This window comes from Pristiophorus japonicus, chromosome 16 (assembly GCF_044704955.1).
Source record: "Pristiophorus japonicus isolate sPriJap1 chromosome 16, sPriJap1.hap1, whole genome shotgun sequence".
NCBI classification, from domain to species: domain Eukaryota; kingdom Metazoa; phylum Chordata; class Chondrichthyes; family Pristiophoridae; genus Pristiophorus; species Pristiophorus japonicus.
Window position 1 is genome coordinate 63,129,115 of NC_091992.1, and position 27,567 is coordinate 63,156,681.

General features: G+C 48.7%; 1 long non-coding RNA gene and 1 pseudogene across 1 annotated transcript in view; one reads left to right on the forward strand and one right to left on the reverse strand.

Moving 5' to 3' along the window:
* Window positions 1-27,567, forward strand: part of LOC139227057 (uncharacterized) — a 73,213-nt gene that overhangs the window by 7,686 nt on the left and 37,960 nt on the right. The gene's annotated exons all lie outside the window — the stretch shown is intronic.
* On the reverse strand, window positions 87-205 carry LOC139227253 (5S ribosomal RNA; annotated as a pseudogene).

Sequence of the window (27,567 nt, forward strand, 5' to 3'; positions counted from 1 at the left end):
GGCGAAATCCTTTGTCCACCGGAGCCTGTATCAGTGCCGCACTGAACCTTTCCCCACTAAAGGGAGAGAGAAGCAGAAAGAATAAATGCCTACTGTACCTGGTATTCCCAGGCGGCCTCCCAGCCAAGTACTAACCAGGCCTGACTCTGCTTAGTTTCTGAGATCAGACAAGATCAGGCATTTTCAGACTAGTGCAGCCGTAGGTATTTGCTGGTTGGTTTTCTCTTCACTTAAAGGCACACAGTTCTGTGGCTCATTCTGTTTAGTTGGTTTTACATTCCCACAAACAGACAGCACTGGAGGATGGGATTTCTTTACTTTCTCTGCCACCCCACCCCCAGTCTACTTTCCGACTCTTTCAGCGCTCTGCCTCACACAAAAACAAACTACAAGCCGACCTTTCGTTGCCATGTCTTAAGAAAGTAAAACTTGCATTTATATAGCGCCTTTCACCAACACCGGATGTCTCAAAGCGCTTTACAGCCAATGAAAGCATCAAAAAAATGGAATGGAGTGGAGTGGCCTGGAGAATGGAATGGCAGTTGGGGAAGAGCGAACATGGCGAGACCTGAGACTACAAAGGGTGGCAGTCGGAGGGAGGAGCTATCTACAGCAGTGATAACGGTAAGGGACAAAAAGGAAAAGATTCAAAATCGAAGTGTGACATCACAGCCAAGCAGGTAAGTGATTGGCTGGTGCATTGGTGAGTATTTTTTTTTTCTTTAAAAATCTTGGGCATTGGTGTAAGTTAGGAACTGCAATTAAATAGATAAGTGATCTTTATTATCTAAGGACAACTAATTAATTAAATCAGCTATTTGCTAAGTCGCGGCTGGGTGTGTTTGGCTAAGGTTTAGAGTTGAGTTCTACTTGATAGTTCGAGTGTAACTCGAGGGATGGCAGGGTAGCTCAGTCCCGTGGATTGCACATCCTGAGGCATGTGGGAAATCCTGGATGCTTTGCGCATCCGTGAGATTGAGAGCTACGTGGATAGCATGTTTCTAGAGGTGGTCACCTCACATCTTAACAGCTCACAGCAGGCAGATAGGGATTGGGTGACTGCCAGCCAGAAGAGGAGGATTAGGCAGGTAGTGCAGGAGTCCCCAGAGTCCACCTCGCTCTCCAATGGGTACTCTGTTCTGAGTACCAGTGAGGGTGAGGGTGGCTCTGGGGAGTGCAGCCAGAACCAAATCACGGCACCATGGGTACTCGGGGGGTGGGGGGGAGGAAGAAGAATGGAAGAGCTATAGTGGTAGGGGATTCAACAGTCAGGGGAGCAGACAAGCGTTTCTGCGGCCACAGACGTGACTCCAGGATAGTATGTTGCCTCCCTGGTGCCAGGGTCAAGGATGTCACTGAGTGGCTGCAGGGCATTCTGGGGGGAGAAGATGAACAGCCAGAGGTTGTGGTCCATATCGGGACCAATGACATATGTAGGAAGAGAGATGAGGTCCTGCAGGTAGAGTTTAGGGAGCTCGGAGAGATATTAAAAAGCAGGACCTCAAAGGTAGTAATCTCCAGATTATTCCTAGTGCCACGAGCTAGTGAGGATATACACAGATGAATACGTGGCTGGAGAGATGCTGCAGGAGGGAGGGCTTTAGTTTCCTGAAGCATTGGGACTGCTTCTGGGGGAGGTGGGACCTGTTCAAGCCGGACGGGTTGCACCTCAACAGAGCCGGGACCAGTATCCTTGCGGGGGGGCGGGGTTGCTAGTGCTGTTGGGGAGGGTTTAAACTAGCTGGGCAGGGGGATGGGAACCTGAAAATAGATTCAGAAGGGAAAGGAGTAAAGCTGGAATTAGAAAGCAAAAATAAAGAAAATGAGTTTGAAGGAGAGAGGAAACAAGTAGGGAAAAAAAACAAATTTAAAGGCACTTTGTCTAAATGCTCATTGCGTTCGTAACAAAATAAATGAATTGATGGCACAAATAGATGCAAATGGGTATGACCTGATAAACATTACAGAGACGTGGTTGCAAGGTGACCAGGACTCGGAATTAAATATTCAGGGGTATTTGACAATCCGGAAGGACAAACAGAAAGGGAAAAGGAGGTGGGGTAGCTCTATCGATAAAGGATCACTGCAATAGTGAGAAACAATATTGGCTCAAAGGATCAGGATGTAGTAACAGTTTGGGTGGAGATAAGGAATAATAAGGGGAAAAAGTCACTGGTGAGCATAGTCCATAGGCCCCCTAACAGTAGCAACTCTGTTGATTGCAGTATACACCAGGAAATAGTGGGGGCTTGTAAAAAGGGAACAGCAATAATCATGGGTGATTTTAACCTCCATATTGATTGGACAAATCAAATTGGTCAGGATAGCCTTGAGGAAGAATTCATAGAGTGCATAAGGGCAGTATGTAACGGAACTAACCAGGCTATATTGGATCTGGTCTTGTGTAATAAGACAGGATTAATAAACAATCTCCTAATAAAGGATCCCCTTGGAATGAGTGATCATAGCATGGTTGAATTTCAAATTCACATGGAGGGTGAGAAAGTTGGATCTCAAACCAGCGTAATAAGCTTAAATTACGGAAACTATGAAGTTGTGAGGGCAGAGTCTGCTGGGACCTCCCTAGAATCCAGGGAATTTTGGTAAATTACAACCAATGTATCCACTATCCCTGCCGCTACTTCTCTTAAGACCCTAGCATGTAAGCCATCAGGTCCAGGGGATTTATCCGCCTTTAGTCCCATTATCTTACTGAGTACAACCTCCTTAGTGATTGTGATTGTGTTAAGTTCCTCCCCCCCCTATAGCCCCTTGACTATTCACTAGTCCAGAAGATCACCTTGGCTTTATTCAATTCCCTGCAGTACTTACCATTATATCTGCACCGGCCAACAAAAGGTTATCCAGTCTAATCCCAATTACCAGCTCCAGGTCCGTAACCCTGCAGTTACGGTACTTTAACTGCCCATCCAACCATCTCTTAAAAGTGGTGAGGGTTTCTGCATCCACCACTCTTCCAGGCAGCGAGTTCCAGATCCCCACAACCCTCTGCGTAAAGATGCCCCCCCCCCGCCTCAAATCCCCTCTAAACCTTCTACCAACCACCTTAAAACTATGCCCCCTCATAATAGACACCTCCACCAAAGGAAATAGGCCCTTACTATCCACTATGTCCAGGCCCCTCAATATTTTCTACACCTCAATGAAATGAAATGGAATGGGGCTGGAATGGAATGGAATATGGAATCAAATATGGAATGGAATGACTATGGAATGGAGTATGGAATGGAATATGGAATGGAATACCGAATGCAATATGGAATGGAATGAAATATGGAATGGAGTATGGAATGGAATACCGAATGCAATATGGAATGGAATGAAATATGGAATGGAGTATGGAATGGAGTATGGAATGGAATGCAACTGGCCTCTGTGGCCTTGCCTGGGGCCGCGCTGCTGGCTGAGTTGCAAAACACAAATGACGTTATTAGAGGAGAAGGGGGTGCTAGGGTGACAAGGTGAGTCCAGCGCTACACACAGTATATGCATGACAAAAGCACCACCGCTATCAAAATCATCGCAGACATCACATTTTATGACCATCAACATATTTTGCATTGCAATGATTTTCATTAGGCCAGCATTATTTCTATGACACTTTTAGAAATCATCTATCATATATGATTGTTCAGATATAAGTTGGTGTGGCATTTATTGACTTTACATCACGCAATGGTGTAAGCTTTACTCACGTGACATCACTTCCGGGTCTGCAGATGCGTCCGTGGCTGTCTGGGTGTGCTTCCCCACGAGTGCTAGCACTCGCTCCTCCACCTCTGTGATGCCACTGGGGACTAGTGCCCCCCACCTGTTTGCCTCTGCATGGACCTCTTTGTCGCTAGCTTCTTCTGGACGACATGGCATGAGATCATTGCGTGATATCATTGCTAGTTACTGTCACAGAGACTGATCGAACACATAACCGACAGATGTAATCATGATTATTATGATAATTATCATTCTTTACATAAAGACGTACACTGTGACCACAGGCTTTGTGTAAAACATTCTGGGTAAAAGTGCAAGACCTCACATCTGCTGATAGTCACTCATGACTTTTACAAATCAAATGATATAACTATATAAGTAATTGTAAATCAATGTAATACTTACTCTTGCATATCCCACAACGTCGTTCCATCGTTTGCGGCATTGGTTGCCCTCACGCACTTCATTAGTCGCCAACGAGACCACCTCTGCTATCACGGTCCATATTCTCTGGTAGGCTTTTGGTGTGGGCTTCCCACGCCCTCCCTGTGTCAAATCACCCCAGCATAACTCGACCTCCTGCAGGAGGGAGGCATTTACCTCGTCCGAGAACCTCCTGGCTCTTTTGCGGCTTCCAATGTGCTCCTCTTCCACCTCAATGCTCTCTCCAGCATCAGTCTCCCCAGCGTGCTGTGTTGCCTTCTCCTCTCCCTCCCTTATAGGACAAATTCGGTCAAATATGTGGCTGGTAACAGCTAATTTATGTTTGCCTACTTGCTGTGAAGCTCTAAAGTCTCCCCCGTTCCTCCCAAAGCAGCGACACCACACCCAGACACGTCTTCAATCCCTCTGAGCTCCCTCTCTGTCTCTTCTGCGCATGTCAGGATGACCCTTGACCTCCAGAATCATGGGAATCGAACGTTGCCATGCCGTTGCTAAGGACATCAACACTTTATGGCAGAAGGTCAAAAAAATTTAACTCGACCGCCCATTTGATATTGCTCGCGGTAGTACCCATTTTCAAAAATGTAAACTAGGTGTTTTGAGAATGGGCTAGAAGCCGGCGATCTGAAAACCCTTTTTTACCGCCCACACCAGAAATAACGCCCATTTTTGGGCGATAAGCACAAATATGCAGATTCTAGCCCATGGAATGGAATGGAATATGTAATGGAATGCAGTGGCAAATGGAGTGGAATGGGGAATGGAATTTAATATGGAATGGAATGCAATACGGAAAGGAATATGGAATGGAAAATGGTATATGGAATCGAATGGAATATGGGGTGGAATGGGGAATGGAATGGAATGAAGTGTGGACTGGAGTAGTGCTTACATCGGGCCCGTCCTCCTCGTACATCAACCTGGCTGCAGGCTTCCTGCATATACGCGCCAAGTGACCGCTGACGTTGCAGTTTCTGCAGGTATATTGCTGATACCTGCAAGCTCTGGCTGTGTGTTTGCCTCCACACCTCCAGCATGAGCTGGAGGCCCCATTGTTGGAAACAAAAGGTCCATTACCAGTCGATCGTCTCTGACTATCTCTGTAACTGTCTTTAAGTGCACCATTAACAGGTGTTGATGGCCCCATTACTGGCCGCATTGTCCATTGCGATGGCATGAATCGCCGTTCAGCTAGCTATTGTCTCTGTTGAATTCCCCCTTTGGGTTCGACTATATGCTCGGGCATGTCCGATTGCCCTTGTCTGCCTAGAGAACTGTGTGTCGTGTTAACAATGTTGACTCCCCGGTCGTTTGCCACATTTGAGCCAAGATTTTTGTCATACATCATTCTGGTCTTTTCCTCCCCTGAGATAAATGTCTGGGCTATCAGAGCCGCCGCTTCCAAGGTCAATTCTTTGGTCACAATCAGTTTCCTGAAAACCCCAGCATGCCCGATGCCCTCAATAAAAAAGTCTCGCAGCATCTCCGCTCTGCATGCATCTGGGAACTTACATCGGCTCACCAGTCGCGGAGATCTGCCATGGAATCTGGAACGCTTTGCCCTTCTCACCGCCGGTGCATGCAAAACCGGTGTCTCGCCATGTGCATGCAGCTCGCCGGTTTAAGGTGTTCCCTGATCAACTTACTGAGCTCTTCGAATGTCTTGTCCACCGGCTTCTCTGGCGCTAGAAGGTCCTTCATCAGGGAGTATGTTCTGGATCCACAAACCGTCAGGAGATGAGCCCTGTGTTTGTCGGCTGAATCCTGTCCCAACCATTAGTGACAAAACTTTGCTGTAGTCTCTCAATAAAGTCGTCCCAATCATCACCAACACAGTATCTCTCTTCTGTGCTGCTAGTGGCCATGCTCGCGTGGTTTAAATCCCAATTTCTCGTCGCCAATGATATGTCCTTACTATACAGTATAAATGCACTCGAGGCCCATACTTGAGAGAAGGTCGCTCTGTGACCAGTTACCTTTATTACCAAGACCTCAAGTGATGAAGGTGGGTGGAGCTTCCCCTTTTATACCTGTGTTGGGGGAAAACGGGAAGGCTTCTTTTCCCACGAGCGGGCCCACTATTATAGAGGGTCGACGCTCACCCCAGCCCACGTAGCAATTCTCGAAGTTAGCAGACAGAGACGGATGGCAAAGTATAATGATCTTTATTACGAACGTCCGGGAACAACCCTCATCACAGCCGCCTGTGAGTGGGGATGCTCCACGAACAGCACAATCATACAACTCTTATACATTTCAAAACCCCACTGTTCCCGGACAAATCCTCCCTAGATTTCTAATTGGACTACCTTATCAGTGCTACTCCGGATTAACAGGTCATGATCTCGTGACCGTTCCCAGAATGGTATCATTAGGTTGGAATTTGTTGTACATTTCCTTTGGTGCCATGAAGTCTATCTCTGGTCTCTTCTCACCGCCTTATCAGCGGTCTGTTTAGGTTCTCTCCTATTGACATTCCATGTTGGAATATTATCTGGTATCCCAACCCATAACAGTACCTTCTGGAGCCTTGGTGCTGGAATGTACAAGGCGTGAGAAGAGAGACAAGGCGTGAGAAGAAAGGCCTTTACCTCCTTATGGGCCAGTGCAGGAACCAGCACTTTAACCCTTGTCCCGCTGGTACCCCTAATACCAAATTTCTCTTACAATTCCCCCCTTTTGGCCCTTGGCTATACGCCAAGCTGGCCATATTTCCCGATAACTATCTCCCTGTAGGCGAGTTCCAGATAGGTTCTTTCACCTGGGTGGCCATCTCCCAAGCTTCGGGACCTCCTGAAACCTTCCCACAGAGTTATATAAGGTAAGTCCTTCCAGTAGGACTGCTTAAATTTTCATCCCTTATGGCCTTAATCATAGTGCGTGTCCTGACGTGTCGTTTGGCCTGTTTTATTCGTGCACATGTTAACCCAATCATGACCAACAGAACCAGGCCCTGTATTACTACAAGTACGTGTGATATTATTTTTATCCATGGGTGAATTTGAATATTAAGTCCAAAGTCCCACAGCCTTGAGTACCAGGGCTGATCAGCCAGCATTGCATTAGTGTCTCTCTGTAAGTTGTCTATTTCTTCCATCAGCCGGACATACTGTCGTCTTTGATTTTGGATTCCTTGCACCAGACGTAATTGTTCCTCATTTAGTTCCGGTATCTGTTTGCCTTGCGGTTCCCATACTGCCTCTTCGTATCCTTCTCGGAGGGTATCCGTGATTGTTCCGTGGATGATTTCCGTTGTCTCGGGATGTATATGATATCCGTCTATGTCTATTTCTCCTTTAGGTCTGAAGCAGAAGTTAGGACTAATGAGGACACAGGGGGTGACTCCTCCCCTGGTCTTAATGGTTAAGTTGGCTGCCTCCGTGCTCACGCACCACTCTCCGTTCCCTTGTGGGGCAGCGATGGTCTTAAGATTGTGTTCAAGAGGAGTGATACTCAGCATACATCCATTTATCTGGTGGAATCCACAATCATCATTCGTCATTCGTGGCGTACCTCGACATAAAACCACTTGGTTATTTTTATAGCAGTCGGTTATGGCAATACCTCTGGTACTATTGTTAACTTTAATCGCCCATCTGACAGGGTGATGGTAACGTAACTGAGTTTGGTTTCTCACTTCACCAATATTATCGATCTGGTATAAGGGGTCTCCCTTTGTTACATCATACTGTGGTATGGACAACACAAATCCGATCATATTCACCCGCCCAGTAATACATCTGAATTTTGGCACCCATGCGTGACTATTCCTTCGTACCTCGCATGTGTTGACTTTTTTATCTAGAATCCAATTGTTAAGTATGCTGTTCGGAATCCAAACTGGTATGTCTCCATTCTGGAGTTGCTCCAAATTATGTTGTACTTCACTTAATATCCAGGCCCCATACCCGGAGCAAACTATTTCAGCTTATAATCGTTTACTTATGTCGTTCCCCATTGCGTGGATCAAATTTATTGTCTTGGCATGTTTCTGCAATGTATGGGCCACCTGTAACAGTTCCCCTTCCGCGCCATCTCCCAACTGCGCTTGTAGGGTTGGTTATCCATGTCCCACCCCAGTAAACCCCTCAAGATTTGCGTCAAGGTATTGACCCTATCGTCTATCGCATACAGGTCTATGGTATTCACTGTTGCAAAGCCCACAGCGTAACTCGTGCCCAGCATTTCCAGTATATCTCTTTTTGTTCGACCTCGTTCTATCCCCTTTCTGATATTGAATCTCATGGTTGTGGATTCCGGGCCTTCAAGGATTCTCTGAGTCAGATTCTGGTACAGACTTATAGTCTCATTCCCACAGAAGCTAGGAAGGATGATATCTGTGAGGCTTAGGACCACCGTAAGTAGCCGTTGCCGCACCCCAAAATGTATCTTCTTCTTAGATTCCTTTATTACTAATCCCCCTGTGACTCCCGTCTTTATGGACGGGCATGTGGGAGGAGGATGTGTGGTGGTACTATAAAGAGTTGTAGTTCCCAGAGTGGTTGTTGGGGCAACGGTGGTGGATCTATTTCGGACTCGAATGTCCCAACACCACTGATCTGTACCCACACAGGGAGGCCGGGCATGTTCTCCAACTGATATCCCCTGTTTGAGGTCTCCCTGAGAATTGGGCAAAGACAGGCGTGCACCTTATTTGTGCCCCCTCCTTGTGAGTACAACTTCCCCGTTTCTTCTCTAGCACAAAGCACACTGCGGTCTCGTTTACTACTGTTGTTATGCCCTGGTTATTGGTCCACCCCCAATGTCGATTGACATCAGTGTTGAGTTGAGTTATGCCCGTTAGTCCGATGCTACAATTTAAATCTACTGTTGTGCCGGCTACCGCCACTAAGGCTCTCGAATCACAGTTAATGGTTTCAGATGTTTTACAGTATAGGCCTTGGGGTCTGTAGCTTCCTTCGTCGGAGGATGTCCCGGCTCCAAGGAGGAATAGGATCCTGTAAAACACAACGTTTACGGTGTTCACCGGTCGGTTAAGATCCAAATCGTTTCAACTGGGTCCAGTGCTTCCATCTACCAATACCCCCCATATCTATGCAAGCGCATGTGTCGCTGATCATGATCACTTGGTGGGGCCCGGTCCATTTTGGTGAGAATCCGGGTCTTTCGGGATTCAACCTCACCATGACCTGGCTCCCTATGGTGGGTACCTGAACCCTTTGTTCCTTCGTATCCCTTTCTAAATCCTTAATGGCTTGTTGGTCCCTAGATTGCGCTCGTAATCCATGCAGCTGTTTACATAGCTCCATGACGAACCTCCGTATCTTGTCCTTATGGGGTCCCACGTCCTCACTCCCAGATACTAATACTTCTGGCAATCTCATAGCTCTGCCTGTCATTAGCTCAAAGGGGGTCAGTCCGGTAGTTCGGTTCGGGGTGGCTTCTACCAATCTCTTGACTATCTCTTCATGCCTAATGGATCCCCCTCCCGAAGTCACGTATCCCCGCCTCTTCCAAGCCGTCATGTAATCGTGCCCCACTCCGAAGGCATACCGGCTGTCAGTGTATATGTTGACCCTCTTCCCTGCTGCTAGTTTCAATGCCTTGGTAAGGGATACCAATTCCGCTACCTGAGCTGATAGATTTCCTTCCAGGGTACCCTTGCCCCTGTCTTGCCCATTGCTGTCCACGACTGCCCACCCTGTCCGGGGGGTTCCATTTACTTATCGACAGGATCCATCTACATAAAGATCCATATCTGCCCTTTCGAGTGGGGTTTCCCTAATCTGGCTCCCTTCTTCCTCGCTTCCCGTGGGGTCACACTGGTGCTCCTTGCCTTCGGTGACTATCCAGCCTGTGGGATTATTCCCGCTATCCTTTATGATAGTCAAGGCGCCATTTGGGGGCAAAAGCATTGCTTCCCAATTGGCACGTCGTGCATCAGATAGCGTCCTTAGCCTCCCAGTGTTAAGCAGCTCCACAAGGGTATGCGGTGTATGCAGGATAATTTGCCCGGTCATTATGATAGGCTCGCTAGCCCTCGCGGCCCATGCCGCACAATCAAGGGCTGCGACACATTGAGATAGCCCTGCGGCTACCGCTCCTTGTTTCGTGGAGTAGTATGCGACAGGTCTTTGTCTATCCCCGTGTTCCTGGGTTACCACTGCATTGTAGTAGGTTTCACTATTGTACATATACAGGTGAAAGGGCCTATTCTGATCCGGCAACCCCAAGGCGGGTGCGCTCATAAGGGCGTGTTTAAGCTGTGTGAATGCCGCCTCCTGGGAGCGGCCCCAGTCTACAGGCTCCTGGGAGGGTTTACCTCCTTTCACTAGATCCTGTATCGGCCGGGCCATTTCTGCATGTTCTGGGATAAAGTTCCGGCAATAATTAAATAGCCCCAATATCTGTTGGACCCCTCTCACTGTCCCTGGTCTAGGCATAGTTCTAATAGCCTCCTTCCTATCAGCGGGCATCTGTCTGTTCCCTTGGGATACTATGTATCCCAAATATGTAACCACCCTTCTTCCGACCTGGGCTTTCCTAGGGTTAGCCTTCAACTCCGAGCGCTGTAAGGCCCCTAGTACTGTAGTTAGGGCCACCAGGTGTTGTGCCTCAGTACCTGAGGCGATAGGAATATCGTCCACGTACTGTAGCACAGTGCTTTCTCCCCCTACATCCAGGGGTTCCAAGATCCCTGACAATGCCTGGTGAAATACTCCCGGGCTATTGTGAAACCCCTGGGGCACTCTTGTCCACGTATATTGTCTCCCCTTTATAGTGAAGGCAAACTTCTTCTGTGACTCCTCCTCTAAAGGTATGGCCCAGAACCCATTTGCTATGTCAAGTACCGTGAAGATTTTATGTTCTGGGTTCAGGCCGTTGAACACAGTAGAAGGGCTCGCCACAATCGGGTATTCCCTTGGGGTGACTTTATTCAGGGCGGTATAATCAACGGTGAACCTATAAGTCCCGTCGGGTTTCTTCACAGGCCACACCGGTGAGTTAGTGGTGGCTGTTACTGGCTTCACCACCCCTTGCACTTCTAACTCTTGGACTATTTGGTGGACTGCTGCATCAGCCTCGGGTTTTAAGGGGTATTGTTTATGGGCCTTATGCTCTGGCCCGGGAATATTGACCGGGTTCATCCGGGCCAGCCCACAATCTTGTTTGTGCCGTGCCCACAGCGTCGGGTATCGTCGGCAGACACTACCCCACACTCCCTTCGTTTCCCATTCGGGCTGTATTGGGACTATCCTTGCCACTCGCTGCTGCGGATGTCCCAGGCAATCGAACTTCTGTTCGGTTTGATGTTTCCCTCCCCATATAATGCGATTACACGGTGGGTCTATAAGTGCCCCTACTTCCCTCAAAGTGTCTATCCCTAGTTTGTGCCTTCTGGGTTAGGGCAGCACCAGAATTGGGTGGGTATCATTATGCCTTGTATCTCTAGAGGTACTACTTCACTCAATGTTGCTTTTTTAAATCCCCCCCCATCTCCTGAATATTGACCGTGGTCTGGGTAAGGGGGAGGTCGAGGTTGGTTATGGATACCGACGCTCCCGTGTCTACTAGCATGTTGCACTGCCGGCCCCCTAACACCGCACTAATAAACATACGGGAATCTAGCGTTGGCCGTTCCAACCTTCCTTCGGGGGCCGGTAACCCCTCGCGGCCACCACTAGCCAGTTTGAGCAGGTTAAGGAGCTCTTCATTAGAGGGTGGCTCCGGTGGGGGCAATACTTTTTGCTGGAAGATCTCCACCAGTTCCTCGTGGGTAATGGGCATCCCAGTTTGGGAAGTTTGTTTCCCAGGTTGCTGGGGACCCTTTCCTGCCTCCCCCCCCCCCCCCACCCCTTTCGGTGCTCGGCAGTTTCTTGCTATGTATCCGGGTTTATTGCAATTATGGCACCTGGATCTATACGTCCCCTTTCCGGCCTCCTTTCGTGGGCATTCTTTGCTAATGTGTCCACCCTGGTGGCACGTGTAACACGTCAAGGGGGCGGCGCGGAGGTCCCCATCCCCTTCCTTTCCTTCTGTTGCTAGTGCTGCTGCCACCATCTTTGACACTTTTTCCTTCTGCTCGGCCTTTAGCTCCTCTACATTCTGTGCCCACTCTAAGATCTCATCATAGTCATCCCCTATCTTGAATCCTAGTTTAATTATTTTTTGATGCGCCTCCTCCAGCCCATCCTTAAACATTTCTAGGAATGCCTCGTCATCTTTCTCGCGGTCATTCGCACCGGAGTGGTCCTTGTACTCGAACCATTTCCGCTCCCCATACTCCTGCAGTTTCGTTTGGCTTCTGGGTTATCTATAATATTCTGCTCCAGTTAGTTCTTATTGGTCCCCAACATCCATCCATCCCGTGTTTTAGGTCTAGTAACCGCTGTGGCTTGGTCCGGTTCCCTATCGTCATCCAGCCACCATTTTGCACGTTTAGGGTAGCCCTCTGCCAATTTACACTACCGGTTTTGGCCTTTACCAAACTGTGTATGTCACCTAAGGTTAAATTATGCGCATCGAACATTTCCTCAACCTTTTGCCAGAACTCTGTATTTCTGCTATTGGGTTTGGGTGTGGGTAGATCCTTTAATAGTGTCTGTCTCTCATGCGGGGTGAGGGGAACTTCTTGTATCGTGACGTGAGCGGGTTGCTGTCCGTGTGCAGGGGTGGTAGTCGTGCGTACGGGAGCTGCCTGTATGTATTCATTATATGCCGGGGGCTCCCTCTGCGTTCCACCATCTGGAGGCTCTCCTACTGTTATTTCCTCCAGGGAGGGATACAGTGGAGCGGTTATCGGGGCTGCCTTTGGGTTGGGTATTGCTGATGCACACTGTAAGGGTTTACCGTTCTCCTTTACGCCCCTTTCTAAGGTTGCTATTTTCGTGTTTAATCTCTGAATCAGCTCAACATGGGTATCTATTTCCATTACTAGTTCCCGGTAGCAGGTGAGGATAATTGCCTGGGCCATTCTACCTTGTTTTTGGTCTGACTATCCCACCATTTTTTCTGCCTATCAGGGGCATCCGTGGGCTGCCACCCTGTCCGTTTCATTCCTTCCATTAAGGTTGCATATTTGTTACTTAGTAATTCTAATAGAGATTCTTCGGGTCCCTGGTTACCCTCTCCCCTTTTCCCTTGTTTAATGTCCCCATTCCCTCACCAGCTCCATTTGTTCCTTTACTTGCCGAGTTACCCATCTTCTTAGGGCTATGAGGGTCTTGGGTACTCCCTTAAATTCGTGTCAGGTATGCAGGACGCTATTTATATGTCTTCCCTCGGCGCCATACACTCGTACCACTGCACGCTTTGAGTCAATATATCCCGTCACTGCTCAGGGACGTTGTCTCTATTCAATCTCTCTCGTCCCTGCACCGTGCGCTCGTACCGCTTCGGGTCAATAGACCTCTCTCTATGTCTTCCCTTGCATCGTACCCTCGCACTGCCATGCTAGCTCCACGCGCGCATTTTAGGATGCATCTTTTGACCCCCTTTTACCCCTAGATCGTCCTTGTCCTCCATCTCCGTCCCTCCGGGACTCACTACAGATGGTTATTTTGTACGGATGTCCTTCCCTTGTGGTTTACAATGCCACAGCTCTAACCTGAAGGTGGTAAATTAAAACATACTCACCCCAACAGCTGGGTCATTGTTCCGTTCAGGAAGTCCGTACCCTGCTCACAGCGCCAAATGTTGGGAGAAAATGGGAAGGCTTCTTTTCCCACGAGCGGGCCCACTGATATAGAGGGTCGACGCTTGCCCCAGCCCACGTAGCAATTCTCGAAGTTAGCAGACAGAGACGGATGGCAAAGTATAACGATCTTTATTACGAACGTCCGGGAACAACCCTCATCACAGCCGCCTGTGAGTGGGGATGCTCCCCGAACAACACAATCATACAACTCTTATACATTTCAAAAACCCCACTGTTCCCGGACAAGACCTCCCTAGATTTCTAATTGGACTACCTTATCAGTGCTACTTCTCTAATTGGACTACCTTATCAGTGCTACTCCGGAATGACAGGCCATGATCTCGTGACCGTTTTAGACCGTTCCCAGAATGGTATCATTAGGTTGGAATTTGTTATACATTTCCTTTGCTGCCATGAAGTCTATCTCAGGTCTCTTCTCACCGCCTTATCAGCGGTCTGTTTAGGTTCTCTCCTATTGACATTCCATGTTGGAATATTATCTGGTATCCCAACCCATAACAGTACCTTCTGGAGCCTTGGTGCTGGAATGTACAAGGCGTGAGAAGAGATACAAGGCATGAGAAGAAAGGCCTTTACCTCCTTATGGGCCAGTGCAGGAACCAGCACTTTAACCCTTGTCCCGCTGGTACCCCTAATGCCAAATTTCTCTTACACCTGAAAGTCCAGGTTAGGAGTGTCTCCCACAAGTTCACCCCCTTGTGGTCAATGTTCTCAAGGTGTACAACTTAGGTCAGCTTATACATGGGTTACAATGATAGTTGAATACATGACAGGGGAAGGGGGGAAGACTGAGGGTGGGGGAAGGGGGGAAGACTGAGGGTGGGGGAAGGGGAGAGCGAGGGTGGGGAAGGGGGGAGAGTGAGGGTGGGGGAAAGGGGGGAGAGCGAGGGTGGGGGAAATGGGGGAGAGATAGGGTGGGGGAAATGGGGGAGAGCGAGGGTGGGGGAAATGGGGGAGAGCGAGGGTGGGGGAAGGGGGAGAGCGAGGGTGGGGGAAGGGCAGAGTGAGGGTGGGGGAAGGGGGGAGAGTGAGGGTGGGAGAAGGGGGGAGAGTGAGGGTGGGGGAAAGGGGAAGAGCAAGGCTGAGGAAGGGGGGAGAGTGAAGGTGGGGAAGGAGGGGTGACCGAGGTATCTCCCGATTGCAGAGATTCCCAAATGCATGAATGCAGTGCGAGGTTACTCTGCTCTTGCACCTCCCTCAAAATGTTACCATTTACATTGTACTGCCTCTCCATGTTGTTTCTCCCAAATAGCATCACGTCACACTTACCTGCATTAAATTGCATCTGCCATGTGTCTGCCCACTTCTGTTGTGTATCTGTAAAGCATGCACTCCCATGTTCCGCCACCAGGGAGCGCATCCCCTGAAGTCCCAAGGGATCCCAGCATCCCTTGGGAGCACTGTATATAAGCCGGCACTGTATATAAGCCGGCCCCTAAGGCCTGTTCCTCACTCTGGAGTGTCTTAATAAAGACTGAGGTCACTCTTACTTTAACCTCCCTGTGTGCAGTCTCATCTGTGTTAGGAATATAACAGCTGGCGACGAGTATACGAATCCAACGCAAAGATGCAGCGAACTGGGCATTCTGGAGAAGTTCTTGGCGGGTGAGGACTGGGAAGCCTATGTTGAACGGCTAGACCAGTACCAGAAGGAAACGCTGAAAAAAGGAGGGCGATCCTCCTCACGGTCTGCGGCGCACCGACCTACAACCTCATGAAGAATCTTCTGGCTCCGGTGAAACCCACAGATAAGTCATATGAGGAGCTGTGTACACTGATTCAGGAGCATCTTAACCTTAGGGAGAGTGTGCTGATGGTGAGGTATCGGTTCTACACGTGCCAGCGATCTGAAGGTCAGGGAGTGGCGAGCTACGTCGCCGAGCTAAGGCGACTTGCAGGACAATGTGAGTTTGATGGCTACCTGGAGCAGATGCTCAGAGACTTTTTAGTACTGGGCATTCGCCACGAGACCACCCTACGAAAACTTTTGACTGTAGAGACACCGACCCTCAATAAGAAAGCACAGGCGTTTATGTCCACCAGTGATAACACCAAACAAATCTCTCAGCACACAAGTGCTAGCAATGTTCATAAATTAACTGGAACTGTGTTTGCGAGCAGAAATGTACAGGGCAGAAACCACGAGTCTGCAACTGCCAGCAGGTCTCAGGTGACCCAGATGACTCAGAGTCCGCAACAAAGGATGAATGCAAGGCAATTCACACCTTGTTGGCATTGTGGAGGCTTCCATTCAGCCTATTCATGCTGCTTCAAAGGGTATGTTTGCAAGAGCTGTGGAACAATGGGGCATCTCCAACGAGCTTGCAGACAAGCTGCAAGCTCTGAAAAACCTGCTAACCACCACGTGGCAGAGGAAGATCGGTCCATGGTGGATCAAAGCAATTTTCAGCCTCAGAGAGAGGAGGCAGATGCTGAAGTACACGGGGTGCACACATTTTCGACGAAATGTCCACCTATAATGCTAAATGTAAAATTGAATGGCTTACCCGTAGCCATGGAACTGGAAACTGGCGCTAGCCAATCCATCGTGAGTAAAAAGATGTTTGAGAGACTGTGGTGCAACAAGGCACTCAGACCAGCCCTGAGCTCCATACACACGAAACTAAGAACGTACACCAAAGAGCTCATCATTGTCCTGGGCAGCGCCATGGTCAAGGTCACCTACGAGTGCACAGTGCATGAACTGCCACTCTGGATTGTCCCGGACGTTGGCCCCACACTGCTTGGAAGGAGCTGGCTGGGCAAAGTCTGTTGGAACTGGAATGACACCTGAGCGCTATCACATGTCGATGAGGCCTCATGTACCCAGGTTCTTTACAAATTTCCTTCCCTTTTTAAGCCAGGCATTGGAAACCTTTCCGGGGTGAAGGTGCAGATCCACTTGGTCCCAGAGGCATGACCCATTCACTACAAGGCGTGAGCGGTACCTCACATGATGAGGGAGAGAGTGGAAATCGAGCTGGACAGGCTGCAATGCGAGGGCATCATCTCCCCAGTGGAATTCAGCGAGTGGGCCAGCCCGATTGTTCCAGTACTCAAAAGTGATGGCACGGTCAAGATTTGCGGCAATTATAAAGTAACTATTAATCGTTTCTCGCTACAGGACCAATACCCACTACCTAAGGCAGACGACCTATTTGCGACGCTGGCAGGAGGCAAGACGTTCACCAAGCTCGACCTGACTTCGGCCTACATGACGCAGGAGCTGGAGGAGTCTTCGAAGGACCTCACCTGCATCAACACGCACAAGGGACTGTTCATCTATAACAGATGCCCGTTTGGAATTCGGTCGGCTGTAGCGATCTTCTAGAGAAACATGGAGAGCCTACTCAAGTCGGTACCATGTACGGTGGTTTTTCAGGACGACATATTGGTCAGGGGACGGGACACCGTTGTGCACCTACAAAACCTGGAGGAAGTCCTCCAGCGACTGGATTGCGGAGGGCTGCGGCTGAAGAGGTTGAAATGCGTTTTCATGGCAACAGAAGTGGAGTTTTTGGGGAGAAAGATCGCGGCAGACGGCATTGGTCCACAGACGCCAAGACAGAGGCTATCAGGAACGCACTCAGGCCACAGAATGTCACAGAGCTGCAGTCGTTCCTGGGACTCCTCAACTATTTTGGTAACTTCCTACGGGGGTTAAGCACCCTCTTAGAGCCCCTCCATGTGTTATTGCGTAAAGGTGAGAACTGGGTATGGGAAAAAAACCAAATAATTGCTTTTGAGAAAGCCAGAAGCATTTTATGCTTCAACAAGTTGCTTGTATTGTATAACCCGTGTAAAAGACTCGTGCTAGCCTGTGATGCGTCGTTGTACGGAGTCGGGTGTGTATTACAACAAGCTAACATTGCGTGAAAGTTGCAACCTGTTGCCTATGCTTCCAGGAGCTTGTCTAAGGCCGAGAGGGCCAACAGCATGATTGAGAAAGAGGCTTTAGCGTGTGTATTCGAGGTAAAGAAAATACATCAGTACCTGTTTGGCCTCAAATTTGAGCTGGAAACCGATCACAAGCCCCTCATATCCCTGCTCACTGACAACAAGGGGATAAATACTAATGCCTCAGCCCGCATACAAAGGTGGGCACTCGCGCTATCAGCGTATAACTATACCATCCGCCACAGGCCAGGCACCGAGAACTGTGCGGATGCTCTCAGTCGGCTACCATTGGCCACCATGGGGGTGGAAATGGCGCAGCCTGCAAACTTGTTGATGGTGGCGCAGCCCACAGACTTGTTGATGGTCATGGAAGCGTTTGAAAATGATAAATCACCTGTCACGGCCCGCCAGATTAGGACTGGGACCAGCCAAGATCCTCTGCTGTCCCTAGTAAAAAACTGTGTACTGCATGGGAGCTGGGCCAGCATCATCGTTGAAATGCAAGAGTTAATCAAGCCGTTCCAGCGGCAAAAGGACAAGCTGTCCATTCAGGCAGACTGCCTGTTGTGGGGTAACCACGTAGTGCTACCAAAAAAGGGCAGGGAGACGTTCATTTCAGATCTCCACAGCACACAACTGGGTATAGTAATGATGAAAGCGATAGCCAGATCCCACGTATGGTGGCCCGGTATCGACTCTGACTTAGAGTCCTGTGTATGGCAATGCCGCGTTTCACCAGTGCTGAATTTAAAGAATTCATGACCTGCAATGGGATCAAACATGTCACCTCAGCCCCGTTTAAACCAGCCTCCAATGGGCAGGCAGAGCGGGCAGTACAAACAATCAAACAGAGCCTTAAATGAGTCACAGAAGGCTCACTCCAACGAGTAAAGACGTTGTCTACTCAATCTATCATCATAAGGTAACCCCCTCATCTCCGGAATCAGCCTAGTGAATCGTCTCTGTACCCCCTCCAAAGCTAGTATATCCTTCCTTAAGTAAGGTGACCAAAACTGCATGCAGTACTCCAGGTGCGGCCTCACCAATACCCTATACAGTTGCAGAAGGACCTCCCTGCTTTTGTACTCCATCCCTCTCGCAATGAAGGCCAACATTCCATTCACCTTCCTGATTACCTGCTGCACCTGCAAACTAACTTTTTGCGATTCATGCACAAGGACCCCCTGGTCCCTCTGCACCGCAGCATGTTGTAATTTCTCCCCATTCAAATCATATTCCCTTTTACTGTTTTTTTTCCCAAGGTGGATGACCTCACACTTTTCGACATTGTATTCCATCTGCCAAACCTTAGCCCGTTCGCTTAACCTATCTAAATCTCTTTGCAGCCTCTCTGTGTCCTCTATACAGCCCTCTTTCCAACTAATCTTTGTGTCATCTGCAAATTTTGTTACACTACACTCTATCCCCTCTTCCAGGTCATCTATGTATATTGTAAACAGTTGTGGTCCCAGCACCGATCCCTGTGGCACACCACTAACCACCGATTTCCAACCCGAAAAGGACCCATTTATCCCGACTCTCTGCTTTCTGTTAGCCAGCCAATTCTCTATCCATGCTAATACATTTCCACTGACCCCACGTACCTTTATCTTCTGCAGTAACCTTTTGTGTGAGACCTTATCGAATGCATTTTGAAAATCTAAATACACCTTCATCGGTACATCTCTATCCACTATGCTCGTTATATCCTCAAAGAATTCCAGTAAATTAGTTAAACATGATTTCCCCTTCATGAATCCATTCTGCGTCTGCTTGATTGCACTATTCCTATCTAGATGTCCCGCTATTTCTTCCTGAATGATAGTTTCAAGCATTTTCCCCACTACAGATGTTAAACTAACCGGCCTATAGTTACCTGCCTTTTGTCTGCCCCCTTTTTTAAACAGAGGCGTTACATTAGCTGCTTTCGAATCCGCTGGTACCTCCCCAGAGTCCAGAGAATTTTGGTAGATTATAATGAATGCATCTGCTATAACTTCCGCCATCTCTTTTAATACCCTGGGATGCATTTCATCACGACCAGGGGACTTGTCTACCTTGAGCCCCATTAGCCTGTCCAGCACTACCCCCCTAGTGATAGTGATTGTCTCCAGGTCCTCCCTTCCCACATTCCTGTGACCAGCAATTTTTGGCATGGTTTCTGTGTCTTCCATTGTGAAGACCGAAGCAAAATAATTGTTTAAGGTCTCAGCCATTTCCACATTTCCCATTATTAAATCCCCCTTCTCATCTTCTAAGGGACCAACATTTACTTTAGTCACTCTTTTCCGTTTTATATATCTGTAAAAGCTTTTACTATCTGTTTTTATGTTTTTATGTTTTGCGCAAGTTTACCTTTGTAATCTATCTTTCCTTTCTTTATTGCTTTCTTAGTCATTCTTTGCTGTCGTTTAAAATTTTCCCAATCTTCTATTTTCCCACTAACCTTGGCCACCTTATACGCATTGGTTTTTAATTTGATACTCTCCTTTATTTCCTTGGTTATCCACGGCTGGTTATCCCTTCTCTTACCGCCCTTCTTTTTCATTGGAATATATTTTTGTTGAGCACTATGAAAGAGCTCCTTAAAAGTCCTCCACTGTTCCTCAGTTGTGCCACCGTTTAGTCTGTGTTTCCAGTCTACTTTAGCCAACTCTGCCCTCATCCCACTGTAGTCCCCTTTGTTTAAGCATAGTACGCTCATTTGAGACACTACTTCCTCACCCTCAATCTGTATTACAAATTCAACCACACTGTGATCACCTTTTACTAGGAGATCGTTTATTATTCCTGTCTCATTACACAGGACCAGACCTAAGATAGCTTGCTCCCTTGTAGGTTCTGTAACATACTGTTTAAGAAACAATCCCGTATGCATTCTATGAATTCCTCCTCCAGGCGATTTGATTTCACCAATCGATATGTAGGTTAAAATCCCCCATGATTACTGCCGTTCATTTTTCACATGCCTCCATTATTCCCTTGATTATTGCCCACCCCACCATGAAGTTATTATTTGGGGGCCTATAAACTACGCCCACCAGTGACTTTTTCCCCTTACTATCTGTAATCTCCACCCACAATGATTCAACATTTTGTTCATTAGAGCCAATATCGTCTCTCACAACTGCCCTGATATCATCATTTATTAACAGAGCTACCCCACCTCCTTTCCCTTCTTGTCTATCTTTCCGAATCGTCAGATACCCCTGTATGTTTAATTCCCAGTCTTGGCCACCCTGCAACCACGTTTCTGTAATGGCCACCAAATCATACCCATTTGTAATGATTTGTGCCGTCAACTCATTTACTTTATTTCGAATGCTGTGTGCGTTTAGGTAGGGTTTTTTAATACTAGTTTTTAAACCATGATTTTTAGTTTTGACCCCTCCTGCAGCCCCTTTACATTCAGTGGCCCTTTTTGTTTTTTTGCCTTGGATTTCTCTGCCCTCCACTTTTATTCATCTCCTTTCTGTCTTTTGCTTTTGTCTCCTTTTTGTTTCCCTCTGTCTCCCTGCATTGGTTCCCATCCCCCTACCATATTAGTTTAACTCCTCCCCAACAGCACTAGCAAACACAGCAAAAGATATGAACAATTATGATGTGAAACGCTGTCCGCTTGCGCTGGTCTGTGAAGATTCATGTTCGGAGATATGCAAATGAGTTCAAGCAGAAACTTCATCAAACAGTTCCGTCCAGAAAACTTGCGCCATTTTGAGTGCAATTTGCTCCGGATTGTCGATTGTGCCCAAAGCGGAAACTCTACCCCTGTATCGCCACGTCCAGGTCATTCACATATAACCAGGAAAGCAATGGTCCTAATACCGACCCCAGCAGACCCAATGTCTCCAGTCAGAAACACACCCATTCACCGCCACTCTCTGCCTCTGATCCCTCAGCCAATCACATCCCCAGGTTATCATCATCCCTTTAATACCAGGTGCTTCTATTTTCTGAATCAGTCTGTTGTGTGGCACTTTATCAAATGCCTTTTGAAAGTCCATATATACAACATCTACTGCAGAACCTTCATCAACCCACCCTGTTACTTCAGCAAAGAACTCAAATCAGGTTAGTCACAACATTTTCCTTTAACAAATCCATGCTGGCTGTCCTTTATTAGCCCATGCTTCTCCACGTGAGAATTAATGTTGTCCTTGTAGTTTCCCACCACTGACATGAGACTGATTGGCCTGTAGTTAGGTGGTTTATTCCTCTTCCCTGTTTTGAACAGGGGTGTAACATTTGCAATCTTCCAGTCCTCTGGCACCACTCCAATAGCCAAGGAGGATTGAAAGATTGTGGTCGGAGCTTCTGCTATCTCCACCCTAGCTTCCCTCAGTAATCTAGGTTACATCCCATCTGGACCGACTGACTTCTCAGCTTTGAGAGAGGCCAAACTGTTTAGCACCTCCTTTCTGTCTATTTGCATCCTATCCAATATCTCTACTCCACCCCTTTCCTGCGTTGCGACATTATCTTTTGAAGACAGAAGCAAAGATTTTTGAGCTCTCGTTTATGTTACCCGCTAACCTTTTGTCATACTCTCTCTTTGACATTCTCAGAAGGAGAGTCTCTGGTTTCAAAAAAAGAACTGGCGGTAGGGTTAGGGCAGGTTACCGATCGAGTTAATACGGTAATCATTCAGAACAACAAGGACTATAAGCAACAACTGAGATCAAAGGCAATCACTATCAGTGTATACGGCCGGTATGTGCGCAATCAGGTTCAAAATATAGAAAATAATCTGCTCCCATATTTTATATCAGACAAACAAATGAAAATCTGCCACTCGGATGGAATTATGAATTGGTGCAATGTACCAGGATTCAGATGGGTTTATTATGCCAGAAAGCCTTGCAAGCAAAGTGACATTATTGTGGAACTGATGCAAGTGACAGTGGCCAGGCCATTGCTATCTGCCGATGCAAATCCAATGGAAGTATTGAAAGTGAGGTTGATGGGTTTGTTGGAGGATGAAAGACACAGGGATGTTGAGGAGGTCACAGTGAGCCTGCAAAGGGATATAGACAGTTTACATGAGTGGGCAATAAGGTGCCAGATGGAGTATAATGTGGAGAAATGTGAACTTATTCACTTTGGTAAGAAGAATAGAAAAACAGAATATTTTTTAAATGGTGTGAAACTATTAAATGTTGGTGTTCAGAGAATCAGAGAAATTTACAGCACAGAAGGGGGCCATTCGGCCCATCGTGTCTGCACTGGCCGACCAAGAGCGATCCAGCCGAATCCCATTTTCCAGCTCTAGGTCCGTAGCCCGCCCTGTAAGTTACGGCACTTCAGGTGCACATCCAAGTACTTCTTAAATGTGGCGATGGTTTCTGCCTCTACCACCCTTTCAGGCAGTGAGTTCCAGACCCCCACCAGCCTCTGCGTGAAAACATTTCTTCTCCAATCCCCTCTAAACCTCCTACAAATTACTTTAAATCTATGCCCCCGGTTATTGACCCTTCTGCGAAGGGAAATAGGTCCTTCCTATCCACTCTATCTACGACCCTCATAATGTTGTACACCTCAATCAGGTCTCCCCATTGTATCCAGGAATGTTTAATTCCCATTGCTGCCCATGTTTAAGCCAGATCTCCATTACAGCCACTATATCATAGCCCCATTTGGCAACTTGCGCCTGCAACTCATCAAAGTAATTGTAACACTGGTCGCAGTAACACACGGGCATTGCAGCACCATGCTAGTTGATTATGCTTTTTCCCTCCATCTAATTGCTGCTCTTTCTCCATTATTCTCTGTTCTGTTGCTGTTTGTCCCTCCTAGTTTTCTCTGCACCTTGTCTTTCCTCTCTGCTGCTGTGTCCTTGGGCCCCTCCTGCAGTGTGTGTTTCTTTGCGGTCTTAATCTCGTCTGCTTTTCCCCGTGTGTCGACCCCCTTGCATTTGTGTATCAGCAGGAGAATGTGCAGCAAAGAAACGGTCAGAGGAAAGAGAGAGAGAGAGTGAGTGCGGGAGCGAGCAGCATGAAGTCCGTAGATTGATTAACAGCAGTGTGAGTGTGTGGGGCTGTGAGCAGCCTGTGGCGGCAGCAAAAGCCTACTGCACCTGGTATTCCCAGGCGGTCTCCCATCCAAGTACTAACCAGTTTCCAAAATCAGACGAGAACAGGCATTTTCAGAGTAGTGTGGCTATAGGCACTTGCTGACTGGCTTTCTCTTCACTTAAACGCACACAGCCCTGTCGCTCATTCTTTTTTGCTCGTTTATATATTCACAGAAGCAGACAGCGCTGAAGGATGGCATTTTTTTCCTGTCCCCCCCTCCCTCCCCACTTTACTTTCATTTTCAGTGCCTGGCCTCGCACAAAACACAAACTACAAGCCTATCCTTCATTGCCTTGTCTAACCTTCAAAACAGGTGGAGAGGGGAGACGGGGGTGGGGGGTGAGGGGAGATGGAGGAAGTGAGCCAGAGGGCAGGGGGAGAGGGGAGATCGAGGAACCCAGCGCATTTCACAGATTCCCCGATTCCCGGCACTCCAGTCCCTCCCGAGCATGAGAGAGAGAGAGAGAGCACTAGGGTGTGAGAGAGAGCTCCTATTTCCTGAACCAGTCTGTTGTGTGGTACTTTATCAAATGTTTCCAACATATATACAACATCTACTGGACGCCCCCAGACCGAGAGTGGGGAAAGGGGGAGAGCGAGAGTGGGGTAAGGGGGGGGCGGAGACTGAGGATGGGGAAGGAGGAGAATGAGGGTGGTGAAAGGGGGGAGACTGAGGGTGGGGAAGGGGGAGACCGAGGTATCTCCCGATTGCAGAGACTCCCAAATGACAATGATTTGAAATCTATGATCGCGAGTTCCCAACATCATCATCATCATCATCATCATCCTAGGTAGTCCCTCGGAATCGAGGAAGACTTGCTTCCACTCTTAAAAATGAGTACTTAGGTGGTTGACCAGTCCAATACGAGAGCCACAGTCCCTGTCACAGGTGGGACAGATAGTCGTTGAGGAAAAGGGAGCGTGGGACAGGTTTGCTGCACGTTCTTTCCACTGTCTGCGCTTGATTTGTGCATGCTCTCGGCGATGATACTCGAGGTGCTCAGCGCCCTCCCGGATGCACTTCCTCCACTTAGGGCGGTCTTTGGCCAGTGACTCCCGGGTGTCAGTGGGGACGTTGCGCTTTATCAGGGAGGCTTTGAGGGTGTCCTTGTAACGTTTCCTCTGCCCACCTTTGGCTCGCTTGCCGTGAAGGAGTTCCGAGTAGAGCGCTTGCTTTCGGAGTCTTGTGTCTGGCATGTGGACTGTGTGGCCTGCCCAGCAGAGCTGATCGTGTGTGGTCAGTGCTTCAATGCTGGGGATGTTGGCCTGGTCGAGGACGCTAATGTTGGTGCGTCTGTCCTCCCAGAGGATTTGTAGGATCTTGCGGAGGTATCGTTGGTGGTATTTTTCCAGCGAATTGAGGTCCACGTCTCTGAGCCATACAGGAGGGCGAGTATTACTACAGCCCTGTAGACCATGAGCTTGGTGGCAGTTTTGAGGGCCTGGTCTTCGAACACTCTTTTCTTCAGGTGGCCGAAAGCTACACTGGCGCACTGGAGGCAGTGTTGAATCTCGTCGTCAGTGTCTGCTCTTGTTGATAAAAGGCTCCCGAGGTATGGGAAATGGTCCACCTTGTCCAGGGCCGTGCCGTGGATCTTGATGACTGGGGGGCAGTGCTGTGAGGCGAGGACAGGCTGGTGGAGGACCTTTGTCTTACGGATGTTTAGCATAAGGCCCATGCTTTTGTACACCTCAGTATTTACGTCGACTATGTCCTGGAGTTCAGCCTCTGCATGTGCGCAGGCGCAGGCATCGTCCGCGTACTGTAGCTCGACGACAGAGGTTGGAGTGGTCTTGGACCTGGCCTGGAGAGGGCGAAGGTTGAACAGCTTCCCACTGGTTCTGTAGTTTAGTTCCACTCCAACGGGGAGCTTGTTGACTGTGAGGTGGAGCATGGCAGCAAGGAAGATTGAGAAGAGGGTTGGGGCGATGATGCAGCCCTGTTTGAACCTGGTCCGGACGTGGATTGGGTCTGTAATGGATGCATTGGTGAGGATCACGGCCTGTACGCCATCGTGGAGCAGGCGAAGGATGGTGATGAACTTTTGGGAGCATCCAAAATGGAGAGAACGCTTCATAGACCCTCGCAGTTGACAGTGTCAAAGGCCTTTGTAAGGTCGAAGAAGGCCATGTATAAGGGCTGGTGCTGGTCCCTGCATTTTTCCTGCAACTGTCGCGCTGCAAGAATCATGTCCATTGTGTCCAGTAGGGGACGAAATCCGCACTGTGACTCCGGGAGGAGCTCCTCAGCCACAGGGAGAAGACGGTTGAGGAGGACTCGAACGACGAGTTTCCTAGGGGCTGATAACAGGGAGATTCCTCTGTGGTTGCCGGAGTCAGACTTGTCCCCTTTTTTAAAGATGGTCACGATCTCTACATCTCTGAGATCTCTCGGCATGCTCTCCCCCAACCAGATGAGAGAGATGAGGTCATGAATTCGCGCCAGTAGTGCCTCTCCGTCTTACTTCAGTGCCTCAGCCTTGTTGTTCTTAAGCTGTCTTATGGCTTTTTCTACCTCGTGCAGTGTTGGGGTTTTACTGAGGTGGTGGCGGGTAGCATGCTGCGGGATGGAGTCGAGAACACTCGAGTCAAAGGCAGTGTCTCGGTTGAGGAGATCTTCGAAGTGCTCCTTCCAGTGGGCCCCGACTGCCTCGGTGTCCTTGATGAGTGTTTCCTCGTTCTTGGCCAGCACTGGGGTGTGGCCTTGTGTGTTTGGACCTTGGTGGCCTTGACTGCGATGAAGAATCCTCGCACATCATGGTTGTTGGCCAGCTGCTGTATCTCCTGTGCTTTCTCCATCCACCACCTGTTCTTTAGGTCCCGGGTTTTTTGTTGGACCTCGGCCTTAAGCCGTCTGTAATGCTGCTTTGCTGCTCCCGAGTTGGGTTGCTGTTTAAGGCTCAGAAATGCCCTGCGCTTGTGATCTATTACCTCTTGGATCTCCTGATCATTCTCACCAAACCAATCCTGATGTTTCCTGGTTGAGTGACCGAGCATCTCTTTGCAGGCACTGGTTATGGAGGCCTGGAGGGCAGACCAAGTGCTGTGGGCATTCTGTGTCTCGGGGTCAGCAAGGCACGCCAGGTTAGCTGTGAGACGCTGACTGTATAGGGCTCTCTTAGCTGGGTCTTTAGGTGCCCCGGCATTGATTTTTTTGCGGCACTGCTTCTGCTGTCCCCTCTGCTTTGGGGCTATGTTAATGTCAATGACGCATCGGATTAGGCGGTGGTCCGTCCAGCAGTCACCAGCTCCTGTCATGGTGCGGGTGATGCGCACATCCTTGCGATCCCTGGCTCGGACGATGACGTAGTCGAGCAGGTGCCAGTGCTTGGAGCGAGGATGTTGCCACGATGCCTTGTATTTGTCCCTCTGACGGAACAAGGTGTTGGTGATGACAAGTTCATGCTCGAGACATTTTGTCAGGAATAAGGTACCGCTGGTTTTGGCTTTCCCTACCCCCTCTCTGCCAATCACGCCTCCCCAGAGAGCTGTGTCCTTGCCGACCCTGGCGTTAAAGTCGCCGAGGAGGATCAGTTTGTTGTCCGCCGGGACGCGGGACAGGGATTTTTCGAGGTTGGAGTAGAAACCCTCTTTAGCCTCATTTGTTGCATCGAGTGTTGGGGTGTTCACACTGATGACTGTGGCGCATTGATTCCGGGATAGGGTGAGTCGAAGAGTCATGAGGAGTTCGTTAACCCCACAGGGGGAGTTTTTGAGGCGGTCGACCAGCTTGTTTTTGATGGC